Here is a 7,936-nt window from a genome sequence, read left to right as displayed (position 1 = left end):
TTCATATGCAGATTTGGGACTATATATAGGAGATGAAGCCAGTAGAAATCTGATTATCTCTACACAAAGACCTCTACAACACATAGATCCAGCCACGACACATTCAATCACTTCAGCAATGATCTACTCTAAGGAGCACCTGACTCTGACCAACCAGGTAAAGTGAGATTCAAATTCAAGGAAATTAAGTTCATTAGACTGATTTTTTTATGTGTTTCATTAATGTTATATATCAGAATAAGATTATTAATGACCCTCCTTCTCTTCTTCAGGAAACAGCAGAGGGAACATCCCCCTATCCACATCGATGGGACAGTAGTGGAGAGGGTGGTAAGTTTTAAATTCCTCGGCGTACACATCACAGACAAACTGAATTGGTCCACCCACACAGACAGCATCGTGAAGAAGGCGCAGCAGCGCCTCTTCAACCTCAGGAGGCTGAAGAAATTTGTCTGGTCACCAAAAGCCCTCACAAACTTCTACAGATGCACAATCGAGAACATCCTGTCGGGCTGTATCACCATCTGGTACGGCAACTGCTCCGCCCACAACCGTAAGGCTCTCCAGAGGGTAGTGAGGTCTGCACAACGCATCACCGGGGGCAAACTACCTGCCCTCTAGGACACCTACACCACCCGATGTCACAGGAAGGCCATAAAGATCATCAGGGACAACAACCACCCGAGCCACTGCCTGTTCACCCCGCTATCATACAGAAGGAGAGGTCAGTACAGGTGCATCAAAGCTGGGACCGAGAGACTGAAAAACAGATTCTCTCTACACAGAGGCCCCTACAGCACAGACATCCAGCCATGGCACCTACAATAACTTCAGCTATGATCCTCTCTGAGGAGCACTTGACTCTGACCAATAAGGTAAATCGAAGATTTAAATTCAAGGAAATTAATTTAATTTGATTGATTTAATTAATTTGTGTTTAAATAATGTCATATTCCAGAATAAGGTTATTAATGACTTGCCTCTTCTCTTCTTGCAGTGAAGAAAGCCATTGGTGAAGAAGCATAGATTGTATCAACAGCAGCCTTTCCTGGGTCCAGAGATCCTCAATCAGCAGCCTGATTCCAAGCTAGAGAAAGCCGACATCCTGGAGATGACAGTTTGCTTCCTGAAACGACAGAAACAGTACCAGTCAGTGAGCTCCTCCTCCTGTTCAACACCTGCTGAGCCACTGCCAGAGACTGCAGCCATCCTCTGATAAGAACAGAATGGAAAGTGACCTGCCTCAGCTCAGCTCCCCAACCCAGCACAGCATGAACAAAGACTAGAGTCCAGTCAACAGCGCCCTCTGGAGGCCCTGGTAGAGTCCTACAGAATGGAGCTTAACTCGCAGACATTCACAATGGACAATGTTGGTCTAAAATGTATGTCATGGACAGTAGTGAGAATGGGAAGAGATATTCCTCATATTCTGTTTATGCATGAGGTTTTAAACTTCTTGTGACTAAGAACATTTTTTTAATGAAAATTTAATTGAACAATACATTTGTCGTTTTATTTGAAATAACCTTTGTTTTATGAAACGTGTCATGTCAATCATGATAAAGAATAACTTGAATGGTCCTCCATGAGGATTTTTAACTAAAAATTGGTTTTATATCAAACTGTTTGTGATTGTCAATTTGACTCATGTTTTAAGCTCAAACCATATAGGAAAACATTTCGTCACCACTACATTTTTCGTGATAAGGTAATATTGAAAGGTTATTGAGTATGTATTTATCCATCATGAATATTTACCCCAAAATGATAGAATTTTCTTTGTGAATGTCATTCTGATCATTTCAGTGAAGATATTGCAGAGAAATGTGTGTTCTCTCAATGTAAAACCTCTTATTTTAAACAATTATCTTGTCTTTCATAAAGACAGTAAATGCATTTCCTGTACTCTGTTGGAGTATCATAAGAACTTGGACAATTCTCCAAAACTTATTGTGATGTTTAATCACATGTGTCTATTCACCTTGAGGTGATGTCTCATTGAGTCAATTTGAATAAACAAAAAAAAGTTATGAATTGATTGATATCTTGTTCTCCACTTTTTCCCCCCAGTCTGTGCTAGTTATTCATCTCCTCATTCAAGAACAAATTGGAATTTGTGAGTGAAACCTACCTGTGTGCTCTTAGAGTTGTTAATGGTGCTACTAGAATTGCCCACCACTGAACAATGTAGCACAGGAAGCAGTCTTTCTAAACTAAGCTACTAATGCCATTGCCAGCTCAGGCTGATCAATGTTAGCTTCCCTACATAATTATGTTGAAAGTCATTCCACCATTGACAGTGTGTAACTTGAGTCACTGTGATAACAGTTAATGACATGCTACACGATATTACAAATATAATTAAGAAGATAATCAGGAATGTTTAAGTGGTATCAATTACAACATGTAAAAATTATTGCTGAACTTGAAATGAAAAATAATATCATGCAACAAAACAAGAGTATAAAGCCTTCATAAAATGTAAAATAATTTGAGAAGCTTAATCCCTAAAGGAATAAAATTGCTTTGAAGTGTATTCATCATACACTGTAGACAATTTCATGGGTAAATTAAAACAAGATATACTTTTGTATACGTAGTGTTATTGGATTCAGCCATACTCGTTGCTGAAAGGTGTATTTTAAAATATATATATATATATATAAAAAATAAAGCACACAGCAACGCAATCGCCATTGACAAACACTGAAGAGCTCAATGACTTTCAACATGGCACCATCATAGGATATATATCAGTCAGTTTGTCAAATTAAAGCCTTGCTAGTGGTGCCCCGGTCAACTGTAAGTGCTGTTATTGCGAGGTGGAAAGGTCTATGAGCAACAACGGCTCAGCTGCAAAGTGGTAGGCCACACAAGCTCACAGAACGGGACCGCCAAGTGCTGAAGCGCGTAGTGCATAAAAATAATCTGTCCTCGGTTGCAACACTCGCTACCAAGTTCCAAACTGCCTCCGGAAGCAACTTCAGCCAATAACTGTTCTTAGGGAGCTTCATCAAATGGGTTTCCATGGCTGAGCTGAAGAACATAGGCTTAAAATTGCCATGCGCAAAGCCAAGCATCGGCTGAAGTGGTATAAAGCTTGCTGCAATTGGACTCTGGAGCAGTGATGAATCATGCTTCACCATCTGGCAGCCTGACAGACGAATCTGGGTTTGGTGGATGCTAGGAAAAAGCTACCTGCTCAAATCCATAGTGCCAACTGTAAAGTTTGGTGAAGGAGGAATAATGGTCTGGGGATGTTTTTCATGGTTCAGAATAGGCCGCTTAGTTCCAGTGACGCTACAGCATACAATGACATTATAGACAATTCTGTGCTTCCAACTTCGTGGCAACAGTTTGGGGAAGACCCTTTCCTGTTTCAGAATGACAATGCCCTTGTGCACAAAGCGAGATCCATACAGAAATGGTCTATCGAGATCTGTGTGGAAGTACTTGACTGGCCTGCACAGAGCCCTGATCTCAACCCCATCGAACAACTTTGAGTTGGAACGCAGACCGCAAGCCAGGCCTAATTGCCCAACATTAGTGCCCGACCTCACTAATGCTCATGGCTGAATGGAGGCTGTTATTGCAGCAAAGGGGGAATTAATGTTAATGATTTTGGAATGATGCTTCAACAAGTAGATGTCCACATACTTTTGGTCATGTAGTGTATGCGCAAATGTTGCACAACTGGCGATAACATAATCATGCCACAAAGATAATATGCATTGGTTGTTAGCCTGAAGCGCAAATCTGATCCAAAATGTTGATACTTTCTCCAGTCTTGTGGTCATTGTATTGCCACGGTCTCTACAGAGAGTCTTCGGATCGCGGTGATGATGATCTCGATGTTGACCGCTTGGCAGGGCTTTGCTTGGACGGTGGTGTTCTCTGGAGCACTTAGAACCGTTTGATCTCCTCTCGTTCTGCCGTCTGCAGGGACACGTGAAGGGACAAGTGCCGGGGGTCTCCTGCAGACACTGGGAGAATCCCTGCGAGTAGCTGGGTGAAACACCCGCAGTGGTTGTCTCCTATAGGAAACTCACTGCCATCTCTAAAATATCGGCTTTCTCCAGTTTGGATGCGGGCTGCGGATATTGCTGGCCACACATCTGTCCACTGTGGAAGTGTCCTCAGCTGCTAAAGATTAGTCTCTCCGAAAATTCTCCGCAATTACTTTCCGTATCTAAAGGAAGGAAACAGAACAAGATTAGGCTATTACTCGTGATAAACTTCGATAAGCACAAACGTTCTGAAATTGAGTATTAGCCTATACTTAATTGTTGGATGAACAGAACGAGTTCAACATAAGTATTACTTTCAGCAAAAGTAACCATGGCAGTTACCTGGGAGCTGTAGAGGGGCTGTTCTTTAATGAGCTCTTACAAAGCGTATCCGCACAGCTCTTCAGCAACCCAACCTAGATAGGTTTGTGTTGAGTCTGAGGACTCCGTATTTATACCATGCGCTGCCTACTTAATTGCGTAGACTTTCAACACCTGAGACTTCCCCCCACACTCGACAGGCAAACGTTGAGCCAACGATCTGCAAAACAATTTTGGCGACGTATATTTGATGATATCCCCCATCTGCCATGTGAGTCACGCCGTTGGAAAGAACAAAAGCGTGTGGGTTAATCACACTTTACGTTACATTGGCGCCTTACTTTTGAGAAAAAAATATCTGTCTTGTTTGATTGGTCTTTGATGTCCACCACATGGTGAAAGAGAGGGGGAACATGAGCAGACAGGCACACTTGACATCAAAAATACATGTTGTATTCATATAACTGAGCTATATCCATGCGTTGCTCCACAGGAGATCGAATGTGTGTTTGCCTCCCACGTTCCGTTCGCCTACCATTGTGTTTCCTGCACCATCTGAGGTAAACCAGGTAAACAGGGAGTCACATTGAGATTAAAAATCTATTTAACAAGAGACCCCCGTTTAAAATATAATTCAGCACACAATAACAAAATAAACATTTAATAAAAGCAATCACATTCAGTTACGTCCTCAAATCAATATTTTAAACTGACTGAGTGGCACCAGCACATGTAACTGCAGTGAACTCTGCAAATTGTTCTGGGCAACAAAAAACAAAATGCTGAATTTCCCAAATCTGTGTAGACTGAATGGGTCTCTAGTGTTATCCATTCTTGAGAACGGATTTGGTAACTAATGAGTATTAACTAATGAATGAAGTTACATATGAAGACATTTTCTGTAAGATTGCTTAGTAAATAAAGTGAATGCAGCTGTCACGTTCTGACCTTAGTTCCTTTGTTATGTCTTTGTTTTAGTATGGTCAGGGCATGAGTTGGGTGGGTTTGTCTATGTTCCGTTTTCTGTTTTGTGTTTGGCATGGTATGGTATGGTTCTCAGAGGCAGGTGTCTTTAGTTGTCTCTGATTGAGAATCATACTTAGGTAGCCTTTTCCCACTTGTGTTTGGTGGGTGTGTATTTTCTGTGTCTGTGTGTTCCACACTGAACTGTTTCGGTTGGTTATTTTACGTGTCGTTTATTGTTTTGTTTCAGTGTTCGATTGTTTTATTAAAGAGCATGAACACGTACCACGCTGCGCATTGGTCCTCCGATCCTTACTACTCCACAGCCGTTACATCAGCTCTCTTCTTACAGAGAGGCCCATCACACATTTTTATACAGACTACAATGATGATCGCTAAAATTGTCCCCTGTGATAAAATGTATTGCGGAATGGTAGACTGCGTCCAATGGTTTTAAAGGTTGCCGCATGCTGGTAAACAATAGCACCAAAAATCCAATACAGGGAGAGGCGTTGTTTGAACAATCTCTCTCCTATTTTCAATACTCAGGCATGATTTATTTAGAATTTAATTTTTTGTTTAAAATTAACTCTTGGATCTTAGCCAGATTTTCTATATGTGTAAGGACAACTTGTCATCACTAAAGACATCTAGGTACCTTATATTTTTATCACAAATATGCAGGTCCTCAGGGTCAACATTTCGTGACCTAGAGAACAGCATGAGCTTGGTTTTAGGGGATTTCTGAATTGAATCAAAGTCATGCTGAAGTTCACGAATGTTTCCTATGTCATTAATATACAAGGTGAACAATAAATGGATGTCACGAACCTTGCCGAAGATGGTGCCTCTTCCCGTTCGGGCGGTGCTCGGCGGTCGTCGTCGCCGGCCTATTAGCTGCCATCGATTCCCTTTCCGTTTGTTTTGGGTTATTGGGTAATTGGGTACACCTGTTTTGTATTAGGGTTTGTTTGTAGGGTATTTAAGGGCACTAGGCCCGCTGGGTATTTGTGCGGGCTTGTTTGTGTTACTCTGGGTTTTGATGGTGTGAGTTATTCATGTATTTATTCTCCAGACTATTTTGTCCTGTTAGGACTGGCAACTTATATACGCCCTGTGTGTTGGCGTGATTGTTTTTGTTGCGCTGGGGAATAAATGTGAAAGAAAGACTGAACCCTGCTCTCTGCGCCTGATTCCACCCACCACTCCTAGTTGATCGTAACAGAAGCCCGCACCACTGAAATGGAATCAGCAGGAGCAGCGACCACCCCGCTCCCCACTATGGAGGAGCGCGTCCATCACAAACACAGCGGTCCTCCATCGGATTGGTACCGCGATGGACCAGATGATGTAGAGGATGGAACGATGGGAGAGGAGTGGTCTACCGACGTCTACCCCAGCTCCACCCCTGCCGACACCACCTACTCTACCTACGTCGTCCTCTGGGTCCGGAGCACTGCGTCTCTCCCCCCCGAGGGAGTACGATGGAGCGGCAGCTGGGTGCCAGGGATTTTGCTCCAGCTAGAGCTCTACCTGGCTACCGTGCGTCCGTTTCCGAGCTGTGTTCGACCATCCACCAGAGGGTAAAGCGGCGGGTGAGCGACTGTTCCACCTCAGACAGGAGACGAGGAGCGCACAGGACTTCGCGTTGGAGTTTAGGACCCTAGCTGCTGGTGCTGGGTGGAATGACAGGGCCCTGATGGACCATTACCGGTGTAGTCTCCGGGAGGACGTCCGCTGGGAGCTAGCTTGCAGGGACACAACTCTCTCCCTGGATGAACTAATAGACAAGTCTATTCGATTGGACAACCTGCTAGCTGCCCGCGGGCGTTCAGAACGGGTCCTGTTAATTCCACCTTACAGCTCTCCCACTCCCACTCCGATGGAGTTGGGAGGAGCTGCATCTAGGGGGACAGAGGGGGCTCCTCCTGCTCCTATTGTGGACGGAGAGGACACACTTCGGACCGGTGTTGGAGGAGTCCCTCTGGGAGTCGAGAGGGTAGGCGGAACACTCCTCGGCCACCCCAGGTGAGTAAGCACCAAACTCACCCAGAGCTCCCTGTTGGTCACATGTTTTTGTTAACTTTTTTCCCTGCGTTTTCCCCCTCTCTTCAGCATAAGGCGCTAGTCGATTCAGGCGCAGCTGGGAGTTTTATGGATCGTGGACTCGCCCGTAAATTGGGTATTCCGTTAGTGCAGATAGACCCACCTGTCCCCGTGCACTCCTTAGATAGCCGACCGTTAGGGTCAGGGCTGGTCAGGGAGGCCACGATTCCGCTGGACATGGTAATGCAGGGGAATCATAGGGAGAGGATCAGTTTCTACCTTATTGATTCACCTGGGTTTCCGGTGGAGTTGTGGGTTCCTTGGCTAGCTATTCACAATTCCCTTATTTCCTGGAAACAGGGGGATCTTACGGGGTGGTCAAACGAGTGTTCAGAGAGGTGTATAGGAATTTCCATAGGTGCCACGACGGTGGAGAGTCCAGACCAGGTTTCCACCGTGCGCATTCCCCCAGAATATGCCGATTTGGCTATCGCTTTTAGTAAGAAGAGGGCGACCAAATTACCACCCCATCGACGGTGGGATTGCGTGATAAACCTCCAGGAGAACGCTGCACTTCCCCGGAGTCATGTGTACCCGCT

The 7,936-nt window shown here is 44.3% G+C and overlaps 1 pseudogene; it reads left to right on the top strand.

Moving 5' to 3' along the window:
- Nucleotides 1-676: 676 nt before the first annotated feature.
- Nucleotides 677-2,194, top strand: LOC124003878 (annotated as a pseudogene).
- The last annotated feature ends 5,742 nt before the right edge of the window (nt 2,195-7,936 follow it).

This window comes from Oncorhynchus gorbuscha, linkage group LG18 (assembly GCF_021184085.1).
Source record: "Oncorhynchus gorbuscha isolate QuinsamMale2020 ecotype Even-year linkage group LG18, OgorEven_v1.0, whole genome shotgun sequence".
Taxonomy (NCBI): Eukaryota; Metazoa; Chordata; class Actinopteri; order Salmoniformes; family Salmonidae; genus Oncorhynchus; species Oncorhynchus gorbuscha.
The sequence above is the reverse complement of the archived record's forward strand: the minus strand, read 5'-3'. Positions and strand labels throughout refer to the sequence as shown.